Source organism: Harpia harpyja, chromosome 6, assembly GCF_026419915.1.
Source record: "Harpia harpyja isolate bHarHar1 chromosome 6, bHarHar1 primary haplotype, whole genome shotgun sequence".
NCBI classification, from domain to species: Eukaryota; Metazoa; Chordata; class Aves; order Accipitriformes; family Accipitridae; genus Harpia; species Harpia harpyja.
In genome coordinates, this window is record NC_068945.1 from 59,963,629 (window position 1) to 59,990,923 (window position 27,295).

The window sequence follows — 27,295 nt, forward strand, 5'->3', positions numbered from 1 at the left end:
TTCCTACAAAAGGATGGGTGCTGTCATGCCATCCAGCCACTGGTGCTGCCTTTGGAAGTTTAACAGGGTGAGAGCTAAAGCTTAGTAGGAAGGTTGTATCTGACTCTCTTCTTCTGGGAACAGAGTTACTACTGTTCTCATTCTGCACTTGGAGAGATACGCATGGACTACCTACAGGGGAAAAATATGTTTCTTTTGTCTTATCCAATAAGTAACAACAGTAAGTACCGTGCTTTTAATTAAATGACTGTTGTTTAAGTGACTTGTGCTCCCAGCTGAGAATGACAGCCTGAGAGCATGTGGGTGTTGGCATCTTTGGACAATGTGTTGTGCACGAACAAGACACGGTATTTGTCAGAGAATTGCCTTCAAGTACCTTTAACAGAGTGGCGTTTGCATTCAGTGTTGGATCACCAACCTCCTGATACTTTTAAGTTTAGCAACTAGGAAAAACTAGTGATGTCAGCTCCATTTGTAGTCAACGGACATAGACCAGCACCTCCACAGAATGATGCATCCCGTCCTATAGTAGGTGGTTGAGATGGTATCAGCATCCTGTTTGATCCGCCTTACAAACTATTAGTGAACACAAGAATAACTTAGAAGGAATATGGGGCAGGGAGGAGATGAAAAAAAAAGTAGGAATGAAAGATAATAGAGGAAAAGTAAGAGTTAAGAACAAGAAAGTACAAATCAAGAAGGAAGGGTATGCCTGTGGAAATGAAGACAAAACAGTAAATTTATATATCATAAAAGGAAGATAAAAATTTTAAAAGGAAAGGAAAGAGTGAGGTGGGGAATAGTAAAGTGAAACAAAACAGGAAAATGAGGAGGTAAAAAATTGATTAGGAAGATGAGATAGTAAAGGGAAGGAAAACAGTGCTGAAAAGGAAGAGATGCAGGTACGTAGGGAGAGTAACAAAGAAGAAAAAGGGGAAGGAGAACACTGACAGTGGTTTGGTCTGCACACACTGATGTACACTTGTCCACTTATTTTAGTTTTAAAAGATGGCAAATTAGGAATTGTAATGGTAAAAAGAAGACGCATATTCAGCAAATCTTTTATGATGGCAAGGGAGCGCACTGCAGACTGACATGACTTCGCAGTGACCACACTGTGCTGGATCAGAAGCCAGGTGGCCTCGTTATCTGGGATCGGGCCCTGTCTAATATGCTTTGCCCCTAAGCAGAGATTATTAGCTCAGATAATGGAGGCCGCGTAGCTTCTGGTTTAGGAGCACAAGATCCATTACTTGTGCTCAGGGCGAAGGCAGAACTCTCTCCTGTATAATGTAATATACCTCAGTCTGATAATACAGCGTCTGCTACACATTTTACACCAACTGCAAAAATGATTTAAGGTAAATTTGAATCTTTTGTGTACCCATAGTTTCTAATGAGAGAAGCTAGTGGTATAGATGGTAGACTTTATGCCAAGTACCCTTAAGAAATAATAAAATAACAAATAAATATTTATAATATTCCTTCTTTGATAAAGCCTAAAGGCAGATAGGTTCTCTCATCTCTTTCATGATTTATTAAAAATCTTTAATTGGCAGTTCTTAAAAAATTCCAATTCAGCTTTTAAAGTGAAAAGTCAAAAGATAAAAGCTGTAGGTAAACTGCACATCTGATTAGCCCCCGTCTCTATAATTAAAATGAAGGAATGGATTTAAAAGTTACATTTCAAGCTTCTGCTATCATTTTAGCAGCAAGTGAGTGCTTTTATGTTGTCTGAAAGTGTAAAGTAAAATTTTTGCATTTGCCCATAATATCTATAGGGGTCTAATTCTTTCCAGAATCATGCTCCATTAAACTATGTAATAATGATGTCATTTATTCATATGGATTAATACCCCCTCTATGGTCCGAACTATTTCACAAGTTATAATATATCAGTACAGTAGTGTTAAGCCCCCTTGTTATAATCAGCTCTGCACAGTCTGCAGTTCCATGCAAAGCAAAAAGGGCAGCTCTGTACAATCCACTCCAAATGCTGGGATTAATTATGTTGGAGACTTCATATTGCACTTGCAGATGTTATTAATTACTGCCACTCCCAGTTTAATAGCTGTTTCCATAGTAACTATGAGAATTTAAAGAAGGTGTGAAGGGAAGTAAGTTGAGTAGTTGGTTTTGGTTGTTTTTTTTTTTTTTCTAAAAGGAGGACAAGGGCAATCTGGCAAAATATATGTGTATATAAAAATAAAAATCTGCAAACCCTAAGCAGTGCAAGATAAACAAAAAGTAATGACACAGAGGAACATGGATGTTTTCAGAAGATACCAAGCTACTTAAATAATCAGTTACTTAAATTGACAATCTGCTCTCACTTGATCCTTTTAAGTTTAATCCTAGATTGCACTTTTTTGGTACAATCTAGAAAGTCCAGTGAAGTCAGAGCACATGCAGTGCAAGTAAACATGGAACTATTGTCTGTCTCCAGCATCAAAGATCTACTACCTATAAACACGCTACCAGCGGCGCTGGTTTAGAACTAAAAGGTTTAAAAACATAGATCTCTATTGCTTGAAAGAACAAAGACTTAATCATAGATTTAATATCTTATGTGAATTATAAATTAACCATGTGACTGTGTCTCCTTCAACTGAAATACAGCTTTTTACATCCACTGCCCAGCACATTTACAAGAAAAAGAGCAAAGTGTATCAGCTAACACATGGAGTACCTGTTCTCTTTGAGTCATCTCTAAATTCTGTCTTCAGACAACACTTGCTGTTGGTTAAGAAGTATTCTGAAAACATCTACGTAGAATGCCCTGGTAACTGGAGATATGGATAGTTTAATATTTACTCTCCTCTCATATCAGAAAATAAAGTGAAAATAAAAGCAATAACTGATAAGTTACAAATTATTGCAACTTGAAACTACTGTGGGAAAAAAGGTGAGAATTATTTTGATATTTCAAGATGATACACTGAAATAACAGAAATATTTCCTTTTTGAAGGACTTTTCAAGTATTTCTTTACATTTATAACCCGTGGTTCTTAACGATAATTAAAACTAAAGAAACAGAGAAAATATGGTTAGTGACAAAATCCATATTTCTTAGAAAAAGAAACACCCTTCACTTTGGGAAACTACTAGCACTATTTCGCTGTAAGTAAATGTGGTGATCATTTATGATACTCCAACTCTTAAAATGTCATATGAAAATTATAACAATCATCTGAGCTGTATTATTTCCATCAATAGCTGTGATAGAAGGTGTTTTTAAATGTCCTGTTCTCCCTCCCTTATGTACAGAAAGCCTTTCCCCCACTTTGAAATGCAGATGACTGACTCCAGGAGTACCACAAGAATTTTTCCCTTTTTATTACCAAGGGAAGCCCATTGTCAAGTCCTACATGCACCCATCTGTGCTCTGGGAATGAATTATAACCTTTTGAAGCATTTGTCCTGTGCACTGCTGAAATCCTGGTTTCAGAGTTTAAGTATGTATGTATGTCAGAAGTGGTGCCCAGTTTGTGACTAATCTGTGATACAGAACCTCAACTGTTTTTATCTATTAATAGTCCAGTATCTGAAATTGTCATCAAAACATCTACCTAAAGCACACGGTAAGTAATAATAATCCAGGGTATAATAAAATAATTAAACATATAAAAATAGAATCTGTTAAAAAAAAAGGGCTCTTAATGTTTAAGAGGATAAATCTGGACTGCGAGTTTCCCTTTTATAACACAGATCAACATTTTCCCAGCGAGGCGGGAAATTCCTGTAGGACCTAAGCATGTTCTGCTTCCCACGCGACACTTTGCAGCAGAAATCCTCTTTGAGGAGAAAAAGTTCCTCTCCGCAAGAGGCTACTGCTATTTTCTCATCTGCCACTGTGGACTGGATGCCCACGTGCACTACCCTTGAGACCAGCTGAACCACATCTTGCGTGATGTCCTGCAGAGAAGTCACCTTACCACCGCCCCAGAGACTGCCTGCGACCGGACTGAGGCACCGGCTATGAAAAAGCAGCAGCAGTGGTAGATGGTACCACTGTTCATTATTCCCTGGAAATAGAGTTCCTTTGTTTCTTGTTGACCTTGGAAACTTGTGCCCTTGTCTACCATTTTCTTCTGGCCAGTCTCCCGAGCTCTGCTTTCTAGGCATAAAAAGAGATGAGAGGGAGATCATTTCTGAAAACATGAAAAGTCTTGGGAAAACATTGAGAGGAGGATGTAACCTTGAGAGTGCACTGGTAAAGGAGGCAGAAAACCTAATGCAGGGTCAGAAAAATGAAAGGAAAAGGATTAATTAAAATGTACTAAAAGCATTTTGAAGATGAAAAAGGAATATAAGTGCTAAGTATTTTTCTTTGTAACAGAAGCTCTGCTGAAAATCAATGGGGAAAGCATGGCTTTTATTTGAGTGGCAATTTGCATATTAATATTGTGATAGCATTATGCAATAGTATATAAGACAGATTGGGTAAATAAAGGCTGTGACCAAACATTTCAGCTTTTCCCCCACGTCTATTCAAAATGAAACTGGCAGAATGTCACACTGTAGGCTTGTCCTTGATTTGTTTCCAGTAGAACATTAATTGATGTGTTCCCGTGTTTTGATATGTGATTTACAAGCTTATAACTCAAAGGGTGATTACAGCCAGGCTAGCAATCTGGATGCCAAGCCTCATTTCTGTGAACTGTCCTGGATATTTCACTCTAGAAATCATGGCTTTCTAAGTGTGTGGGAGACAATATTAAGCACTAGCAATCAACAGTACAGTTTTCTGTTGGTGTAGCAGGAGGGAGTATTTTGAAATAGCTACTGCATCTGCTTGGTAGCTATTTTTTTCTCAAACTGGAAAAATCTCCAATGTTTTAAACAAAATACCCACAAAATACCCAGAAATGTAGAAGTCTTCACAAAGAACATTCTGTATTTTTTAAAAAATCTGGTTTTTTCAAAGCAACCAAAAAGAATGGAAGAAGAATATGTACAACCAGCAAAAAAAAAATAATAACCATTTTCTTCCCCTAGTACTTCAAAAATTGCTTTGCAAAACTCTTGGTAACCCAGAAAGTTTTGAGTTATGGTTTCATTCCAATACAATCTACAGTGGCTCAACTGTGACCCCTAAATACCAAAGCTATAATGAGAATGGTGAAAAGTTCAAGCCCATTATTGTAATACCCTGTGTTAATATAATATCATCTATCCATTTCATGTTTCATCTAGTTTTCTAATATTACTTATTTGGTGAAAGATGCTTAACAGGAAAAAAATTTAGAAGCACTTTTTTTAATAACTCTATTGTTTAAAGTGTTGTAGAGGGTTTGTGTGTCAAAGAGAAAGTACTGTGATTGTAAGTTTATTCGACTGAAGGCTACTTCCAGTACAGCAGCTTTACAGGTTAATATCCCTTTGTTACGGATCATTTCAGTTCACACATCAAAATCAGCTGGAAGATGGTATTAGTATTGAGGAGCAGAGTACTAGAAGATGGGTAAGGCACATATTACTATAACTTTGCAGAGTGAAAACTGGCACATGTTGGCCACAAAACTGTGGAAGCAACCAGCAGCAGTAAATTGGCGATAGCAAAATATTTAATATATTTAAAACACAAATGCTAGTTCATTATTTCATACATTGAGCCGTCTGTCTGAAAACTGTGGGTGTAAAGATTTTGCTTTATCCAGCTTTTAGGGGAGCACTGTTGCCCTCTTTTTACAAATGGGATATGTTGTCATTTCACTGGGATCCTGTGCCAGTGGAATTCTCGGTTCAGCATCATCTCAGGATTTGTTGCAGAGTCACTGTTTATGGAGACACTGCTTTACTAATGTCTTTTGCAACAAGCACAACTGCCTGTGTGCAGGAGATATGTCAAGTCTATTACTTTTTATACAAACTCATATTTTTTTCCTCATCATAGTACTTGACTGATTTTTCAATGGAGCATTTAATGATGTGAAGAAAACCTGTTCTTATTATATATACTTTCTTCTTTTCTTTTTCATCTGTTGTTTTATCCATATAATTTTGTGCTAGAAAGCCAAGCACACCCTACTCTGTGGTCAGAAAGTGAGGAGTGGCCCAGCCTCAGGCTTTTCAGTCCTACAGGCAACATGAAATTTTGATGTGGAAGCAAAGTGGTTTCTTAGCAGATGAAAGAGCTTATGAGAGTTTAAGGAAAAATAAACGGAAAGCAGCAGTGTAGTTCCTATGTGTCAAGAAGAGTGGGATAATTCAAGAGAGGTCAAGTTTGGGAGGCAGGGCTGACAGGAAGAAAGTGGACTTTTGAGGAAGTTTGGGGAGGAGAAATGAGACTGAAGGATTTGCGGGAGGAGATAGGAGGTTGTATCTTTCCCTGATACTTCTAGTAAGGATATTGCTATGTCTAAGAAATGAAGTTGCTGCCCTTGGCCTTCATTCCAGAAATTTAACTGGTCTTTAGATATCTTTGAACTGTACTATGCATGGAATGTTCTGGATATTGGGAATGAAGCCTTTAAATATACTAAATATTCTGTGGAAATTACAATGTAGAGATCAGAACAGATCTAGAAATGCGGTCGCAACCTTACGTGCACTAAGCATCCAATGGTCCACCTTCCCAAGCACTAAAGTTTTCTTCTGTTTGTATCTAGCTGAGCGAATGAAGATGCAAATAATTAAGACCAGGTCATCCTGTGGCTTGGAGGTTCCTGCCAACTGGAGATAACAGAATTAATTTCTTGCCAATTCTGCTGTATGAAATGAGGATGCTAGGGGTTAGCAAAACATGGTCAGAAAATGCTGTGTTCCTGAGGTCAAAAAGTTTTAGAATAAAAAAAGAATTTCCAAAAATCAAACTGAAATTAAAACAAGAACCAGAAGTTTCACTACGTTCATAAAGGAGAAGAGCAGAGGCATCATACAATGAAGTTAAGGAAAAAGATGACATAGCTATGACATAGCCTTTAAAACCAAGAAAATACATTCTTTCATGTTTCTGACCTCAGTTTTATAAAATGCTTCAGAAGAGCTTTTGAAGGTAATTAAAGACATAGAAAAAAAGGTGATAAAATACAACATGGCTTTACCAAAAACTTACTTGATCATGCCAGATTAAGTTGATATTTTCCTTTGCTTTTCTGCACAGGGGAAATTAAATGCATCTAATTTACTTGGACTTTTACAAAGCATCTGATACAATTCCACAAGGAAAATTATTAGCTAAATAGAGAAGTCAGGGATTAGTACAAGAATTTTAAAATGAGTAAAGAATAGACTTAAAAGAGAAAAACTGAAATGTTGAGGTAAAATGTTGGTTAGACAATTATCTTAAATATTAGATTAGAGACTTATACCATCTAATATTTTCATTAGTAATCTTGGATCATGATATGCTATTGTTCTGTTAAAATTTAATGATGACACAAAGGAATTACCAGTATGGGGGAGGATCAGACATCATAGAGGATGAAAAAGATGAATGATGATGGCAGTAACAGAGTAAAAAGAAAATCATCACTTTAGGGACTAATATGAAAAATATGTTTGCTGGACGTATTAGTTGATTACAGGATGACTATGATCCATTAATGTCATGTAGATGCAAAATAACCAAATACAATCTTGTAATCTGGTTCTGTTCCTCTGTATTGTTTTTATAAAGCTCTTGAATTTGGGCTGAACATGAAAAACTGGGAGTTTGAATCCTGTTTCTTACATTCCCATCCAGCTATAGCCTGGGAGACCCCATCCTGACTGTGGAATACACTTCTGGCCAACCATGTTAGACAAATAAATTCAAACTGGAGCAAGGGCTAAGAAGGGTTCCTGGGGTTAAATGTACTTTGCTTTTACAAGCTGGGGGCAGATAAAGAGCATGGCCACCCTCTGAAAATGTAAGAGCAGACAGAAAAGAGAGAAGACACATTTTAGCTAATGAATAATGCTGGTAAAAGGATAAATGGGCACAAATTAGTCATGGATAGATATGAAAAAGAAAATCAAGACCATCAGAGCAGTAAGAGTCTATGAGGGCAAAAAGAGAAGTTGTGTTTCCAGCTCATGAAACAGAAAGAGCAGTGTAATTGCCCCTTTGCCCATACTGGTTTCTCACTTCATTTTTATTTCCACAGTGAGTACATATTTCCCTTAACATCAATAACACCATTCTTCACTAATAGATTACTTTGCTAAGCCTCTCCAGACAGTAGAAATTAAGTATAATTTCTCTTTTAATGGAGAGTTCACATTTGCTGTTCCCTGCCTACCCTCCAGTTTTTGTGCTTATGCTCTTTTTCACTGTGCTAGTTCACCCTCTCAGTGTTTTCCTCTGCTTCCTCATATACTTTTCTCCTTTTTCTGTATTATATTGTTAGGTTTTTTGATCTCATTAACTTTTTTCTTCTGTTTCTTTTTTCTTCTTTTTTCTTGTCTTCTTTTTTAGCAAAGCTTTGTACCAAAGTGAGTGAAATATAATTTCTTGCTCAGTGCTGTAAAAAGTAACTCTGTTGCAGGATTCTCTGTCATCATCATGTAACAGCCTTAAAATTTACTGACATAGGACTGGAACAGGCAGGCAGAATGCATATTATTTCTTGGATTGATACAAGCATAAATTGTTTTAATTTCTTTTTCTCTATTATCCTTATTATCTAGTTGTATCAGTGATTCACCATTCAATTTAATAGCCCACCAAAAATGCTCTGAGACCTTTCTGCTTTATGTCTAAGTATGTCAGTCCATACGCAGCCACCAAACCCAGAAGTCCTCTGCCCCCCTTAGATCAAACACAGAGCAACAAAACCCTCGTTGGCCCTCAGTATTTTCTGATGCTTGCTTAAAAACAGACAGATAAAGCTTTTGTCCAGCATCTTTGCAAACACATACTTTTTTCAGGAGTGGAGACAAGCCGAGGAAATATGGCTGCTTACCCCTTTTTTTTTCTTACTGACTCTTGATAGGACAAAATGCTCTCCAACATTAGTTGTTTAGCCCTTCTATCCTGATTTCTTCTAGCAAGCCATTTAAACAATTTGACTTTCAAATAGATAAATTACCATTAATACTATTTTTGGGCGAGACAGTTGTTTGGTACACTCGAATGCTAAGTCAGCTCCTGGGCTATGTAAGGAAAGGTTGCTAAGATTCAGCTATAAACTGACATTCTTTCAGACTGAAGTCAGAATGTTAAATTCAATAATATCAGATACAATCTCTGTTTCATTTTAAAACTAATACGTGAATTTATGCAAGCCCAGATAAGGATGACCAGTTATCTTTGCTTCAGAGGGATTAGATGGTCAGAGAGGAATTGCATGCTTGCTCTGAACACATCATGAGTTATAAACTGTTAATAACTCAGCCCCTGTCAGAGCAAGGTCTCCTCTCAGGATAGCAATGGGGACTTGGACATTTCCCTTCAGAAAGAGTTTTCATATCTGGTTTTGTTCCAGGTAAGCATGAAATCCCTACAAAATGTTCCACATAAATAAAGTGGTAAGTTAGAGCCAGCTAAACAGTGGTTTGATTTTACATCTAAAATGTTAACACTGATGAAAAATGCAAATGCAATACTGAAGCAGTTATCACAATTGGATTGAATTTGCTAAGTGTTTTGGAATTTTTGCTGAAAAAAAAATGGAGGAGTAGATTTTAGAATACGTGTAACATTTAATTTCAATACTCCACTCCATACTCTATTTTTACAACAGCTGAAATAAAATTCAAATGATTTAACACAAGACTTACGTAACTACAAAATTAACTAAAATATTTTTATTTAAATGGAACAAGTAAAAAATCTTAATTTGACCACATAGCTTAGGCATTTTTCAGTGTGACTTCATCTAATTGTTTCTCTGTCAGTCAGTGAATCTCCCAAATCCATTATTCACTCAGCTTTTTCCCTGAAATGATCTTTCGTGGTGATGTATGGCAGAATTGGAATACCTCTAGCCTTCTGTAGGCGGAAGAACAAACCCAATAAACTCAAGATGCTGAAGTCAAAGGAGGAAAAAATGAGCAGAGAAACAGAAAAAAGAAAACCAAGCAAACAAACAAAAAAACCCCCCAAATACAGAAGAACTTTCAGTTACCATCATGCTGTCAAAAACCAGTTACTACAGGTTTTCACCCCAATAAGAGGTGTGTTATTATTCAGGCTATAACATTTTTTATGATAGAAATTCTCCAGGGCAAGGTACCTATAAAAAAAAATTGGGTGACATCTGTGCATTGGCCTCGCTGCAGCTGCTGGCGGGGTTGGAGGTGGTGGGGAAGCCCATCACGGGGTGGATGGGAGCGGACTCCGAGAGCTGCACCGCGCACCAGCTCACCTCTGCTCCTGCCTTGCACGTCCCATCATCCAGCACGTGACTATTAATCGTTTGCTCATTTTGCAGGAACCAAGGAGAGAGTTAGGAAAGATAAGCGTGTTTCTTGCCAAAGTCAAGGCCGAAGGAAGAAAGTGGACCAAGAAGGATTGAAATATAATCTGTAATTTACACAGCTGCAGTGCCACAAAAGCAGGTGGGTGGCTAATACTTTGCTTTTCCTCATTGATTTCTCTTTTTTTCTACTTTATTTCTCTTATTTGCTTCTACATTGGAATTTTATTTTTTTTTTTGACAGCTTGAGTCACTTACCCAAGGGAAAAGTAAAGAGTAATATGGGGTAAAATTTGGAAAGAAATAATTGTGGATATGTATCGTCTCACAAGCAAAAGGCATTTTATTTTGTGGAAAACCCATACAACATTCATCAGTTTTGGAGCTTATTTTATATGCTGTTATATGTTAACTTTACAACAGAAAAAAATCTATTGTATTTGAAATTTTATTTTTTTATTGTACTTGAAGTTTTATTGTGACACCTGGCAATCCTAGGATAATACAATGCTATGATAGCAAATATCCTGTCATAGTATTTCACAGGGACACTGTGAAAAAACTATAGTTATAAAATGCTATTTGTTTCATTAAAAATGTGTTGGAACTGTTGCCTGCTTCTTCTATTTAGATACAATTTTTTTTTTTTTTTTTGTAAACCAGGCTGTTTTGCCTGCATTTGTTTGCATTTGTGCAACATCCACCCTAATGGTCACCACGTAAAGCTGATAGGTGCTAGCCCATAAATAATGAATCATAATAAAAACTGGAATAAATAACAGATGTTTCTAAGTATGGTAGAATAGACAAAGGTTGATAGCTGTAAGGAAAAACTCATTAAGGACACCACAGAGAGCTGTATTTACAGAGGTAAAATTTTTATGTGCTGAACAATTTATTTATTGTTAATAATCAGAGAATAGTTTGGGTTGGAAGGGCCATTTAAAGGTCATTGAGTCCAACCGCCCTGCCATGGGCAGCGGCATCTTTCACTAGATCAGGCTGCTCAAAGCTGTGTCCAACCTGACCTTGAACACTTCCAATGATGGGGCAGCCACAACTTCTCTGGGCGCCCTGTTCCAGTGTCTCACCACCCTCATAGTACAGAATCTCTTCTTTATGTCCAATTTAAATCTACCCTCTTTCAGTTTAAAAATGTCACTACAGGCCCTACTAAAAAGTCTTTCTCCATCTTCCTTTTACAAACCCCCTTTATATGTTGGAACGCTGCTATAAGGTCTCCCTGGAGCCTTCTTTTCTCCAGGCTGAACAACCCCAACTCTCTCAGCCTTTCTTCATAGGAGAGGTGTTCCAGCCCTCTGATTATATTGATGGCCCTCCTCTGGACCCGCTCGAGCAGGTCCATGTCCTTCCTGTGCTGAGGACCCCAGAGCTGATCACAGTACTGCAGGTGGAGTCTCACCAGAGTGGAGTAGAGGGGCAGAATCACCTCCTTGGACCTGCTGGCCATGCTTCTTTTGATGCAGCCCAGGATACGTTTTTTTTCATCCATCAGTACACCCAAGTTCTTCTCAGCAGGGCTGCTCTCAATCCCTTCATCCCCCAGCCTGTATTGATACCAGGGATTGCCCTGACCCAGATGCAGGACCTTGCATTTGGCCTTGTTGAACTTCTTGAGGTTTAGTAATGTTAATTAGCTGCATTCATGGTCCTAAAAAATAGGTGCCTACTTTCTGGAGCCTTTAGTTACACTGCAGGAAGTCAAAAGCTCCTCTGAATAAAGGCTAAGGTCCTAAAGTCCAAGTTTTTAAGCTCTGCTCTTCCAGCCTGATAATATCATTCTGGTGCGACTCAGAAGAAAACATGGTTTAAGTAGATTCTCAGTAAAATCTGTTGACAAAGAAGCTTTGATATATAACCATTAACATGTCCTCTTTCTTGGCTTTTAGGTTTTGCTGTGGTTTTGGGTTTTGTTTTGTTACAAAATTACTGTGACGAAATATTTCTGCCTGTAGATTATTCTCAGCCAACATTTATGGGTATTCATGGGCTAAACATAACTTAAGGCTGTTTTGGTTACCAGAGCAACTAAACTTATTCTCAAACACAAAATGTGGCCTGACGTAAGAGTTCAGCAGTGTCCAGCTGGCCACAGTTCAACCTTGGGAGATTTTCTGCAGATAAGAAATTTGGCTCAAGAATGTCAGAGAAATGCAACTGATATAAAACACCAGACGTAAAGCCCAGAGAAATGCAATCCCCGGTCACGAACCCAGTCAAATGTTGGAACAATGCTGATTTAGTGAATTTTCATTGCTAATTTCATCAGTACCTTTAGCTTTTGCTAACAGGTTTCCTGTTCAAACACTGATTGTGTTAGGAAAGGTTTAATGATAGAAATTGGTTAATGCTATGACTTGAGAAAGCCTGACCTGATGACAGTGCCCTTCCCAGAGGATGTGATAAGTTAACACTAGGGTAATTTCTAGCTTGTTTACTGGCTTTTAGTGGAGTTTTCTGACAGCAGCAAATATACAGCAACTTTTATATTGGTGCTAGTCATGGCAAAAATAAAGTCTGGGGAGGGAAGGGAGGATACCTGTGCTCATTTTAGTTGGGTCTTGCTAGTAGAGACACTTACCTTCTCAGTGGATTTCAGATGAATCTAATTGGAGGTTAGGCAATTTTTTCCCCTATCTGTTTATTTATCTCTTTACAGAAGAAACTCTCTGAGTTCAGAGGCAAATAGCAAGTCATTACTTCTGTCTCCATATAACAAGTTAATCTCTTCATTGCCAGAGAGAGCATATCCTCCTAATGTTGGTGCCTCATTGAGATGCCTAAAGTAATATTACATTAGTCTGAGTCAAAAAGACAGGGATTAAGTCTGAGCAGTTCACATGTTGTCCAGTAAATATATTCTGGGACCACATATTAAACCATGAAGATAAAATAAATGGTGAACAGATAGTTCCTATATGAGATCTTCCATATTATGTATGTAATATTGTCTACAAGCTCTTGTCTCACTGTTGTGACGGTGCGAACAAAATTTGCTCTAAGGCATATATATATGGTGTAGAAGTATGAGGGAGAGTCATAGGAAGATGGAGAAAACACACAGTCAGAACTGAATTAAGGTTGCAGAGGTAGCTTTTAAATGCTTGACTCTGTAACCTTTGTAACCTTAATAATGTCATTTTAATACATGCTATGTTTTATTTGTTTAATGCCTCAGAGTAGCTACATTTGGAATGAACTCCATCACCTGCACTGAAGGAAGTGACTCAGTAGGTCCCGACCCAGCATGGCCTGTTGTGATCAGCCTGTGTAAGGTCATATGCATCACCTTTAGCGCTGATGACAGGATGCAGAAAAATTCTGTCCTCTCTTTCACGAAAGCCTAATTGCTCACTTTGTCATGTTGATCTTGTAACATGTCTCCTGCTCCTACTGCTTCTCGGTAATTTTCTGCATAGAAATACCCTGTGTGCACTGTCACCATTCACTCTGTGACATGGTGAAAGTACTGTACAGGCTATTTCTGTTAGATTTCACTAGGGAACGTTATTTCTCCCTGGAGCTGCTTCCATCAGCTTCATGCTATTTCTATCTCCAAAGAAACAATTCTAAGCAGCACCCTTTCTACTGATATGAATCCTTTCCTGTCCTCCCTCTCAGAGCTGGCAGTCATAGTTGACCTTGTGCCAAATTAAAATTCAAGAGGGTTACTATCCAAAGTGTTGATATATTCTAATGCTTCAGGATCCTTTCACTGTAATGTCATCCTATACTTGAGCAATGCATTGCCCAGCTCCTGAATTCCCCCGAATTCAATGTGTCCAGAATCCTGAAGCAATGCACTTGGGTTAGGGCAGCTCTGTCAATTATAATATCAGTCTGCAGCACGCTATTACGACTTTATGGTCTTAGATGTCCTGCGTGAGCACAGCAATGGTTTAACAAGCTGCCTCTTTCTCTGCAGCCCTGTGGGCCATTTGCTTGGATACAGAGAAGGGAGGAGTGATGTGCGGGGGATGGGGAGGACAACACATTAACCTTCTCCATGCCTTGGATAGTCTTCAACTCCATGAGCGGAGCCACATCCCTAGCCTGAATCTAAAGAGCAGCATTTAACTTGTGTGATCTCCTCACTGTTGCTTTGAAGGCCTTTTTACTTAATTAGAAAAATGCACCCAAATTATGTCCACATCACTGGCATCATATGTTACCCTCAGTTGCCCCATAGAAAAGAGAAACATCATTAAACATAAACTCTCTTCACAAATGCTATCCTGTCACCAGTTATTTCATGCAATGTTATCTTCCTTTCCTCCCTATATACCTAATGACTTGCTGTTGTTATTTATACTACTTCTGTGTTGATTTATCCTACCACCATATGTTCACTCACTTTAGATTTGATGATAATGATCTTTTGTGGTATATGCACTTCCGTGTATTAATTATTGCTGAGATTCAGATGTTTGGTTTTCAGAAATAACAAGGTGATTTCTTTTTATTTTTTATCATTCAGAAATACAGGCTTCTTTTGCAAAATGAGGAGAAAAAAAAGTTTTTGTTTTAAAGGATTAATCTTTAAAACAGCATAGAACTACAGAAGAAATAAGGAAGGTGAAAAAAAATCTGTCAAACATTCTCCATTTCTAAAACTTTGCTCTCGTAATTCTGACTGCTAAATGTAACTGTCGTATAATTTCAGAGGATATTTGAATAGACAGATTGCAGAACCTATGACAGGAAGAAAACATCTGGGTAGATCTGTTTACACTTAATGCTGAAAAGTAACTTCACTCCTCACTGATACCTGCTGCTATAATTCCTGTATATGATGTACTATGTTATGCTAATATTTTAGGAATCGTAAGCGAGCTGTCTGATGCAATGGTCAAAGTGGTTTTTTGTGGGATGGAAATTAATAACTGATGATCTTCACAGAGTTTTTTAATTCTGCATTCATTCCATTTTGCAGGATGGAGTGCCAAAAATGAAGATTTTGCCTCCACAGAAAAGGATGCTGTTAATTCATTAATTCACTTTTGGGGGACACAGGAAAGCTTTTGGCCAGTGTTTGTTTTCATAATCCAATAAATCCTGTCTTTTAGCAGAACAACAGATCAGAGATGAAAGCCATAGAAAGCTACTTCTTTCCTGACTTTCCTGTGGAAAGAGTGAGGACATGTTATTTTGGCTGGTCACACATTTCTGAAGAATTTGATTTGTATTGATAAGTTGGGCTCCTTATGATGTTACCTGGGAACTTTGAATTGCTCTGCAGCAGTCATCAGAACTGCAGTATCCTTGATGAGTGTCTTTCCTTCACTAACCTAGCATTAAACAAGCTGTCTTTTGTATACCAGACTGCAGGCTGCATCACAATATATATATTAATATCCTGATGTTGAAAACTGTACCCTCAGAACAGAGAGGAGTCAAAGCTGCGAGGATTAATTGAGCAACTGAAACACCTGCCTCTGTTTTGTCTACAGAGGAAGTTTGGAGAAGAAAACGTCTACCAGTCAAATCCCATATTTAATCACAAAGTGGTTCAGATAGATAATTTAGTTTTGATCCACCAGCTGAGCTGAAAAACATTGGGAAATATTTTGATTTTACCCAACTGAAATAAAAATATTTTCTTTACAAAAAAGACTGTAAATGAAACATTTCAATCCCCAACAATAAAATATTAAAATTTCAGCTTTAGTTTTATTTCAAAGTATAAAATCAAGCTTGGAAAGGGAACCCTATTTCAAATGGCTTGATTTTGCACATGTTGAAAAGAAAATATTTGAAAAATCAGAAATTTAAATTTACATATCAGGGCTGAAGACATTTATAAGTTCAGTGCAGATATATCTATCTATACTTGGCCTATCTGCAGCTGTAGGTTTTGAGAATTAGAAATTAATTGAATTTTTTTTTATTCAAATCTACCTATAGCATAAATTTTGTATGGACTGGAAGCTTCAGCACCTCTAAAATTGTGGCAATGAGCATCAATAATTTTAGGGGAATAAAAGATCGAATTTCTTTTTAATCTTCAAATAAAAAAAAAAAATCATCTTTAGTGTTTTTACTTCTAAGGATACTATGGGCACCCATTCTTTCAGTCGTGGCCTGTGATCCTGTGGTTTGTGGTAAACTTATGAGTATAATATGACTACACCTATGTAAGTGGTTATCCAAATGTTTAAGTGTTTAGGATCGGTATGTTTAACCTTTTTGATTTTATCATTTTTAGCTTATCTACTTGCAAGAGTGGGAAATGTTGGCTTTTCTGTGAGATGAAAGAACGCAGCTTCAGAGCCCAGACAACATGCACCTCTGAAAGAGAAGGGGGGAACTGTCAATGCCTGTGTTACTGAGATCACTGACAGCAATCCCCACCCAGCTCTTGCCAGAAGAGCATTTCTCAACAGTATCTGAGAAAATGCTGTATGTGCTGCACGTTTTATTGCACAGAAACGCAAGTCTGAGAGCCTGCAAGATGGTAGTGCTCCAGTGTGGAGCTGGACCTCAGGTCTTCCATCTTCATCAATAAAAGCAAACTGCTGGAGAGCTCTGCGGAGCTGTTTTGTCCTTCCAAAGCGACTCGCATGCGGTGTAGCCTGAGAGCCAAATAAGCTTTGACTGGAGAGACATGCACACACTAAATTGGTCTTGAGAAAATGACTTTATCATTGAAAAATATGCATATCCAAGCGTTTTGCAAAATTCAAAGGAAAGTAATTTCCATAAATACCTGGGGTTTTGGAGGCTGGAAGTTGTAGTATTTGTGGAGTTGTTTGCAATAATACTTTTGGAACAAACTTCTGGATGAATCTTTTTTTCCATAAAACCCCAGGAGAATTTTCTTCCACAAAACCTACAGGAGAGCTCCCCAGCCTCTCTGTTCTCCCAGGCAGGGAGTTGGGAGGAGAAGACCCTCTACTAAAGTGTGATAACTAGGATACTCATAAACATGAAAGTTCCTAAAACAAGTATTAATGTGAATAATATTTTAAATCAAGGATGACATATTTTTACTTTTGTGCTATTGCTATCATTTGTCAGATTTTTTTCTCTTCTTCATTAACTAATTTAGGGAGGTGTTGAAAGCATTTTATAAAAGAAGCATGTGTCATATCACTTGGATGATAATGCTGAATTTCTTCCAGAATCTAATATAATGACTGCAGTTATAGCTCTGTTCATTACCTGAATAGATAACAAGCTTGCCCTTCAGCCGTCACAGCTCTTGCATATTTGAAACACACATGTTGACGTTTGAAAGATATCTCAGAATATCCATAATGAGCAAAAAGCCTGATCGAAGAAGTGGGTGGTATCCTATTCACTGAGGTGTACAGGCACATAATCAATAGGGCATGGAGGAAGGAGGTCATTTTTATTTCCTAAATTATCTTCTTCATTTATATGTGAATCAGACATTCATTAGCATTTAAATACTTTTTGACATTTGAGACACTCCCCTATTTCTATGAGATTTTGACACAGTTTCATTGAATATCTTTTTATAACCTGAATCTAGAAAATTATTTTAACCATTTCCACATACTCTGTCAGCTGTGGCCGAACTGTCAAGGATTTAGAGGCTTGCCTTTATTTAAACACTCAAATGTACACATTTACAAGGAGCTTAAGCCCTGCTTTGGGCCTGAACAAGGCATTTGCTGTTACATTTTTTAGAGGCAGTTGAGGAACCCTCTGGAGCAGATGGTGTGAAACTTTCTGTAATAGTGGCAGCTGCAAGCAACTTCCAAACCCAAGTAGGCAAGGCAGAAAAAGGGTGAAAAAAAATACAATACTGTGTCTGCCTTAAAGGATGGAAGCTGAAGGGAGTATTTCAACTCCCCAGAGGTTAGGGGGGAAGCCTGCGGTAGACTACTTGAATGTTAAAACTTCTTTTTCTAGATATCTCATCCCAGGTGTGAAACCACTCTTTACGCTGATTTAAATTTTACTGAGAGACCTGACATCAAGTAAAGTCATGGAAAGGAAAATGACAAGTTAAATCTTTGCATCTGGATTGAGTCTTATATTTTGGACCTGATCTCTATTTGAAAATAGTTTTTCTCAAATCAAGCGAGCTTCTCTGGGTGTCCTACTAGCACCTGAGCAGAGGTACTGTTGTGCAGCATGCACTGTTTATATCTGGGTTTCTGAAGGAGTGAGAAATGTCCAACCATTTTAATGATGACCTGCTATTTTTTCATTTTATTTCAGCGTTTTGAATTACAAACTTTCTACAAGTTTGAGTATCTACTTAAAGCTGTATCTAAGTACACCTGAAGGCTTCTGTCAGGCTTGGCCCAAGACATCTAGTGCTCGGTTTACAAGGGTCTGTTATCACTTCCCCATGTTTAGGATCAGCTGGTTGTGTGCAGGGGGAGTAAAAAGAAGTGGAAGAAGCATATTCCTTTGTTTTATAAGGAAGGACAAAGGAAACAGCTATGGCATAATAGACCTTGAAGTACATCAACTGCAGCATCTCTTGAGAAAGACTTCAGCATGTTTCCCCTCATCAGCTACCCACTTCTCCCCCTTTGCCTCCCTACAGCTGTGTGAATAAAGGATTCTTTTTTTCCTGAAAGTTCTGAAAATGAGAAAAACAAAGCACCTTTTGAGGTCAAGCCAAGATTTATTTTAGCTTCTTGGTGAATCAAGAGGGTTTTTTTAAAAAAACACTCTAGCTTAAACAAAACATTACATTTGACAGGGAGTAAAACATTTTGTTTTCAAGCCTTCTCTTCTTACAGTGTCATAATGGAAAGCATTTTGAATTAAAAAAAAAAAATCAAAGCTTGTTTTTGTTTATTTCCAATCTCAGACCCATATGATATGTTTTTTCAGTTGTGTTTTAATGCAGTTAAGAATTTTGTGAAATCAATGCACATTTTTGAAATCTTGTTAGTGTTCCCACAAGTGTGTTTTTATTTGACAATAATCCAACGTACTGGCCACAAGTTGCATTTACTCCTGGTCCACTCATCTGTGCTTCCGTAGACACTATTTCTGACTGATCCAGTAACCAAAATTATCTGCCAAACAAAGCCCCCACCCCCACTTTTTTTTTTGAGGAAAAAAACCTGCACCAAACCCTTTTGTTTTCAGGACTTCAAAAGAAAACCATAAAGTCTCTGTTCTAGAGCAATAAGGAACTTTTGGTCCATCTTCCGACCTTTCGCCTCCAGTAACTGAAAGTTTTTGATATTGAAGCTCCTGCAGTATCTTGGTGGATTTCTGCTCTATGACCCTCTCTTCTTCATAGCATCCCAGAACCAGTTGCCTACAGAACAGTGGGATTATCAGAGCTGGCAACTGGATTCCCCTGACTCATTTTTAACCCCCCAGTGTAAGAACACAAAGATAATGTAGACAGTGTAAAACAGCATTAAAGATTTACATTTTTAAAAGGGTTTAAAGCTAAACTAAAAAAAAACCCAAACCCTTCCTAAGATGAACGGCGGAACTGAATCTTCCTCGATTTTCCATAAATGAGGGCTATTCAGTGCTTGTTTCCAAGCCCACCACTAGGATTTACATGTTCCTGAGATTCAAATACAGCCTGCCTTGCCTGTTTTCTTCAGGTGTGGAGCCCTGCATGCCAGTGTAGGCTTTTCTATCATCCTTATTAGTCTTATATGAAGCAGCTGTTACCTCTTTCTGAGCAGCAAGCAGGTTGCCAGACAGCCTGAGGGGCTAACCATCTGACATCCATATTTTGTTCTCAATAGGTCTGTGACTCATGCTTTCAGGGGAATACAGTGGTAGGTAGGTTTTGCTTCCTTTTGTGCAGATGATAGATGCAGTTTCATTTCCTACTGCAGCTGGACAACCAGTACGGTTGCATTTCTTTTTTAAACACCCTCCTCCCCAAAAAAACTATTCAGCTGCACTGTTTCATTTATTGGTAATACATGCTCATGAAACATTACAGAAATGATATTTCTCTTCAGTACCTTAAAATGAAATCAATTACTTACAGCCAGTTTAATTCAGGAATAAGAAAAAATGAATGCGAAGGAGCTTCCTAGTGAAGGCTTTCGGTGTTTTTTAACATAATGCCTCATGGTAAGACCCACCTGTCTGGGGAGAAACGTCCATCATTATTTGTATTCTAGTTGTGCCTGTGTGCCTGTATTGGGTTTGTGTGGCAAGGTTGTGGTAGCGGGGGTAGGGGGGCTACAGAGGTGGCTTCTGTTAGAAGGTGCCAGAAGCTTCCCCCATGTCCGACAGAGCCAATGCCAGCCGGCTCCAAGATGGACCTGCTGCTGGCCAAGGCCGAGCCCATCAGTGATGGGGGTAGCACCTCTGGGAGAACAGATTTAAGAAGGGAAAAAAAGTTGCAGCAGGCACAGAAATGACAGCTGGAGGGAGGAGTAAGAACATGTGAGAGAAACAGCCCTGCAGACCCGCAGGTCAGTGCAGAAGGAGGGGGAGGAGATGCTCCAGGCGCCGGAGCAGAGATTCCCCTGCAGCCCCTGGGGAAGACCATGGTGAGGCAGGCTGTGCCCCTGCAGCCCAGGGAGGTCCACGGGGGAGCAGATATCCACCTGCAGCCCAGGGAGGACCCCACGCCGGAGCAGGTGGGTTCCCGAAGGAGGCTGTGACCCCGTGGGAAGCCCGGGCTGGAGCAGGCTCCTAGCAGGACCTGCGGATCTGTGGAGAGGAGCCCACGCTGGGGCAGGTTTGCTGGCAGGACTTGTGACCCCGTGGGGGACCCACGCTGGAGCAGTGTGCTCCTGAAGGACAGCAGCCCACCATGGAAGGGACCCATGTTGGAGCAGTTTGTGAAGAACTGCAGCCCGTGGGAAGGACTCACATTGGAGAAGTTCATGCAGGACTGTCTCCCGTGGGAGGGACCCCACGCTGGAGCAGGGGAAGAGTGTGAGGAGTCCTCCCCCTGAAGAGGGAGAAGCGGCAGAAAATAATGTGTGATGAACTGACCGTAAACCCCATCCCCGTCCCCCTGTGCCACTGGGGGGTTGGTAGAGAATCCGGGAGTGAAGTTGTGCCCGGGAAGAAGGGAGGGGTGGAGGGAAGGTGTTCTGAGATTTGGTTTTATTTCTCATTACCCTACTCCGGTTGATTTGTAATAAATCAAGTTAATTTTCCCCAAACTGAGTCTGTTTTGCCCGTGACGGTAATTCGTGAGTGACCTCTCCCTGTCCTTATGTCGACCCCTGAGCCCTTTGTTATATTTTCTCTCCCCTGCCCAGCTGAGGAGGGGAGTGATAGAGTGGCTTTGGTGGGCACCTGGCGTCCAGCCAGGGTCAAACCACCACAGTGCCCCAACGTGAATGTGCTAGGCACTGTGGATGTTGTGAATTCGTTGTTCTTCAGGACAGCTTACAGCCTCAGCGAGAAAAGCATGGTGGGAACCAGGCTAGAAAGGTGAAGGGATGTGCTCAGGGGCAGTCAGCAAAGCCGGGTGTAAGCACCCAGCTTCTGATTCCTCTGCCTCATGTTGACTGCCTGGAAAAATATTTCTCTTTCAACAAAAAAGGATGGAAAAGTAAAGCCTTGTGTCGTGGTTTAACCCCAGCCAGCAACTAAGCACCACGCAGCTGCTCACTCACTCCCTCCCCACCCAGTGGGATGGGGGAGAAAATCAGGAAAAGAAGTAAAACTCGTGGGTTGAGATAAGAACGGTTTAATAGAACAGAAAAGAAGAAACTAATAATGATAATGATAACACTAATAAAATGACAACAGTAATAATAAAAGGATTGGAAGGTACAAATGATGCGCAGTGCAATTGCTCACCACCCACCAATCGACACCCAGTTAGTCCCCGAGCGGTGATCCCCCCGCCCCCACTCCCCCCAGTTTCTATACTAGATGTGATGTCCCATGGTATGGAATACACCGTTGGCCAGTTTGGGTCAGCTGTCCTGGCTGTGTCTTGTGCCAACTTCTTGTGCCCCTCCAGCCTTCTTGCTGGCCGGGCTTGAGAAGCTGAAAAATCCTTGACTTTAGACTAAACACTACTTAGCAACAACTGAAAACATCAGTGTGTTATCAACATTCTTCACATACTGAACTCAAAACATAGCACTGTACCAGCTACTAGGAAGACAATTAACTCTATCCCAGCTGAAACCAGGACACCTTGACAATCCTGAGGAAAAGATATTTGAAATCTGTAAAGAAACCACCAGAAATGACCTTTTTGCTCTTAGAGTCGTAAAGCATTTTTTTTTTTCACTCCCAGCTTTGTGGAAGCTCCTCAGTTCTTGTCAATACTTCAGATCTGTCTCTCTAATTTATTCTTCTCAGAAATAATTTTTACATTTAAGTAACTAAAAAGCACCCCTTTCTTTACTGAATTTTTCTCCCCTAACTAAATCCTTTCCTGTGTTTTCACTTGATCTCCTGTATGCTACAAGTGTTCCTTGGCCTGGAACCATTCCTTTGTCATCTGAATTATAGCATCTCTGCGTTGTTATAAATTAGCATAAGCAGTGCATATAAGGTAAATTCCACTGATTAATTGATCTTGAACAGTCCTCTTTGACTAATGAGATGCACATTAAAGAAGAGACCAAGAACTGGTTTTGACTTTGATTGTATCCAACTCTGTTCCTGTGACTGAACTGCTCAGAATCGCACCCAGCTGTGGGATTGCACATTCCACACTGATACATTGAAAATGAAGCAATAAAACAGCATCGTCAGTGCATCCCTAGTCTAAATTAGTACATGAGAAATAAATTGTCATAAAGAAATTGCTGTGAATAATAAGATAGTTCAAAGCATTGTCAGGTCCATTTGATTATTTTTTTTTAATTGCGTTAATTAGGAAACATAAGGAAAACCTAATGATGACTGCTATTTTAATGTAAGTTCACATTTACACATCCACCCTGCTTCTGAGTGTCTCCCACTCTCCCACTGCGTCAGAAGAATGAGTGGGCTTATTCAGAGCGTTAGTGTAGAAAAATACCCATTTCCCTTCTTTTCTCCACATGCCAGCTGTACATTTGCACTTCGAGTAGTTCTTCTGAGCTTTGCCGAAGCAGATATTTAGAAAACAGACACTTTACTCTATCTCATCTTCCTTGAGCAGACACCCATTCTCAGCCCTTTTTTTGACTTATGATTAATACATATGTTTAAAAATATTGAGTGCCCCTTTCTTCACCTCCTCAGCTGTGATTTCCAAAGCTCTTCTTCACTTCAGACAATGATTTTTAAGATGAAGTGGATATAGCATTGTGTAAAGCAACAGAGGTTTAAAAGACGAATGCATAGCCTTCTGCACAAAAAATCGGGAGTTCTTGGGATGTTCTGATTGAAGCCTTCTTTTCTTTTTCCGTCCAGCCAAAACATAACCTAGCATCAATACTGGATAACCCTCTTTTGCATTTCCTAGAGAATATTTTATGGTCAACGTTCAATGAACTCAGTCCAGTAGCTGCATAAACAATTTCGTTGGTATGGACCTAGGTATGCATGTAGGATAGGAAGTGCAATGAGTCTACTGATAGTCTCTGCTTAGGGAAAGAGGATTAAAGGTCCTCTACTGGGACTATTTCCTAAGAAAAACAAGCTTCCCTAACGACAAGCTCGAAGAGCTGATAAACCCAAAACATAGCTATGGGCTATTAGTTAACAATTATGTTTCGCTGTCTACAAGTTAAGTATAAAAGATTCCAATTCAAAGGTAGTGGAGAAGTCCATTGATTTTAGTACAATTTACATGTATCTCAGGATAACTGGATGTCCAGTAAACAGCACTGAAACAAACTCTTTAAAATCATGAGGAGGGGAATCAATGTTTTAAAGAGTGAAATATAAAAGAAAGTGTAAACATAAGTGCAAGTGATCCACGAATCAAAGGTTTGAGCCCAAACTCTTCGATACTTCAATGCTATTTACCATAACCTATTGATGTGCCCTCAGTGTCAGTCTGCTTACAGTACTACATCTAGAAAGGGAGAAATAACTAAAGATTCTCATTTTGATGTCTGCCATAAAAGGATTACATAAAAATAAATCAAAACTTTGGAGTTCACTCTTCAGGTTTTCTTTCCTAATTTTTATTTCTCTGCCTCCTTCTTTCAAACTATAGTTGATGTAAATTTGCAGGAGAAAAATCACACCAAAAAAAAAAAAAAGAAAAAAGGCAAAAAATAAAACTCAGGATATGACTTCATGTGAGTTTTTTTGGATTTCTTTCTTGCTGTTTAATGTCAGAGAATAATCTGTCATTCTGTCATAGTGCAGCATATACAGGAAAGTACAATGAGTCCAACTTTTGTCATCCTGAGCACTTGATCTATGATGTAGATGATAACACTTGCAGTCTGTAATATACGATACTTGGTTGGTGGTTTCTGAGAGACTGCTTTATACTTTCCTAGCAGCCTCTGTTATTAAACTCTTCATAACATTTACAGTATTCAGCTGCTGAAAGAAAATGAATGAGTCTTGTAATGCCCTAGAAATGAATAAAAATGAAAACTGAAAAAGACAAAAGCAGCAGCTGTGAGCTGTGGTCTCTGGGTTGCTGGGAACTCCCCGAAGCATGACATGCAGACATGCCAGAAAAGGCTCTTGTTCTTCTGGATAGTTGATGTGTAGTCTGCATTGGAAAACAGTGATGCAGGGAACTGAGCTGAGATGCGACTTGTTATCCTGCTGTGTGTCCAACTAATGCAGTGTATGAACAGCTTCTGACTGAAGAGCAAGGTTTTGCTTGGGAACATTCTGTAGTTGTGAAGAAATATTTGATGCATGTCCTAGCAGCCAGTTAATTGTATTTACCTATCATTTGTGTAAGCTGCCTCCCTCAGCTCCCCATAGTAATCAGAAGAATAAAATTCCAGGATCCAGACAAAGACTTCTAATATTTTTCATCCATCATAGCTGCGCATAAAGAGGGGCTTTATTAAGCTAATAGATGAGGCTAAACACATACCACCTGGCAGGACCGTATTACTTTTACTGCTTAGCACAGTGCTCAGCACTACAAACTGAGTGATTAGCATATCAGTGAGAAAAAAGATAACAGTTAATGCAAATGTCCTTGCAGCTCAAGTGGCAGCAACTGTGGGTTTGTGCCTTTTTTCCATAGGATAGGCACCATCTGAATATATACGTTGGCATGTAAATACATTCAGGACATTATTATAATGATATTCCAGGACGGTTTGTTTGTCTGGAAGCGCTGAACACAGTATTTTAAATACTCATTAAAGAAAAAATACGACAGCTCTACCTCTTGCCTGGTAGTTAGAGCACTGTTCCTGCACTGGGAAACCTTGGTTTGAGCAAAGTAGATAGACAATCATTATGAAATTCTGACAGGTTCCCTATCCTCCCTTCATCAGGCTGTGCAGCGGAGCAAAACAGGTCTCTCTGAAGTACGCCTAAGTATAAAATACAAAAATATTCATTGACAAAGAGCAAAAGAGAATGACCCCATGACTTTGACTACAAACATGAGAAAAAGATTTTCTGGAGTTCCTTTCCCTTTGCCAATTGATATTGCTACAGCTGCCCATCCTGCTCTGAATGCTTGCACAATTACACAGAGGCTGTGAATTTCAATCTCCTCATTCAGACAAAAGAACTGAACCTGAATTTCTGCAATGAATATCTTAACTACTGTCCTTTTCAATAAAGTAGGATGCTTCCTCATAATCCCTTTTATTTCTTTTAAAAGTACTTGTAACAAAACTTTGAATTCAATCAAAGGAAATGTGTACTTGACAAAACTGTGTTTTTCAATTTCCTTGTTTCTATTGAGAAGATTGCTCTTTATTCCTCTCTATCCCTCCCACACTTCAGGTCAGACTGAACTTAAGTTCTTCTGATTTCTCTTAGTCAAATGAGATTTGGAGCAAAGTGAGGTGTCTGTTTATCTATTTCCCAAGACTGGTCTCAGATCTCATAGTCCAAGAGAACGTGGTGGAGACTGCTGCAAATTTGCAATGACAATAAGAATCAATAAAATTAAGTGAATGACTGCAGCGATCCCCAGTAGTGTGAGCAATTTCAGTTTGACAGGAGCAGATTTGAAGTGATTGTTGCTGTGACTCAGAAATGAAGGTGCTGTGAAGGCGCTGGCTACTGCATGCAGAAATTCCTATTCATGAGACTTGGCTGTCCAGGTGGAAACTCTTTGCTTTATTTTAATCTGTGAATATTTGAAATTACCTGCTTCTCTTCTCTTTTCACTGTATAATGGTGCTTTGTGTGTCTTGTGTTTGGTTCTTTGGTTTCCTTGATTGTAGGCAAGAGGCTTGCACGGACACATACAGGTTGTGATACAACTGCACTTGTGCTCAGTAAGATCTCTGCTTGATTAATGGATTTGTTGATTAATGGATTTATTGTTTCATGGCTGGACACAATGTTTTGTTTTGGGACAGTTATATTGCCCTTCCTGGCACAGATTACCAACCCTAGCTTCCCTTTGAAGGAAGAAACGCAGCAGCACTTGTAGCTGCTCTGATTCTCCATGGACTCTGTGCTATCAGGTATGGTTTAGAGACGTTCTTTATGTTCTCTTCATTCATTCCCAGATACATAAAAAAGGTTAGAGAGTCCTAAATTTGTCATAGGATTAAGTTCAAAGGAGAACTGTTCAACATAAATACCAATATCAACCAGCATAACTCTTCCTCTGAAGAGATCAAGGTCTATAAAGGCAAAATAGAAGCATGAGTTTCTTCATTTTTGAGGCATCCCAGGGAGAGATTGAGTTGATCTAATGGTAATCTGTATCTAAATCTTTCTCCACTGGCTGCAGAAGAAGGTAGGCACATACTACTTCATTACATGCCTAAAATTTCCCGCACATTTCACATCGAGCTTAAACACATAAAATAGATGTGAATAACACCAAAAGAGGCAACTGTGTAGCTTGAACACTGTCTTGTTTAGCTATCAAGATTTCTTAAAGCAGCAACTTGGATACATGCACACTGCAGTACAACCTGAACGCTGTATTGCT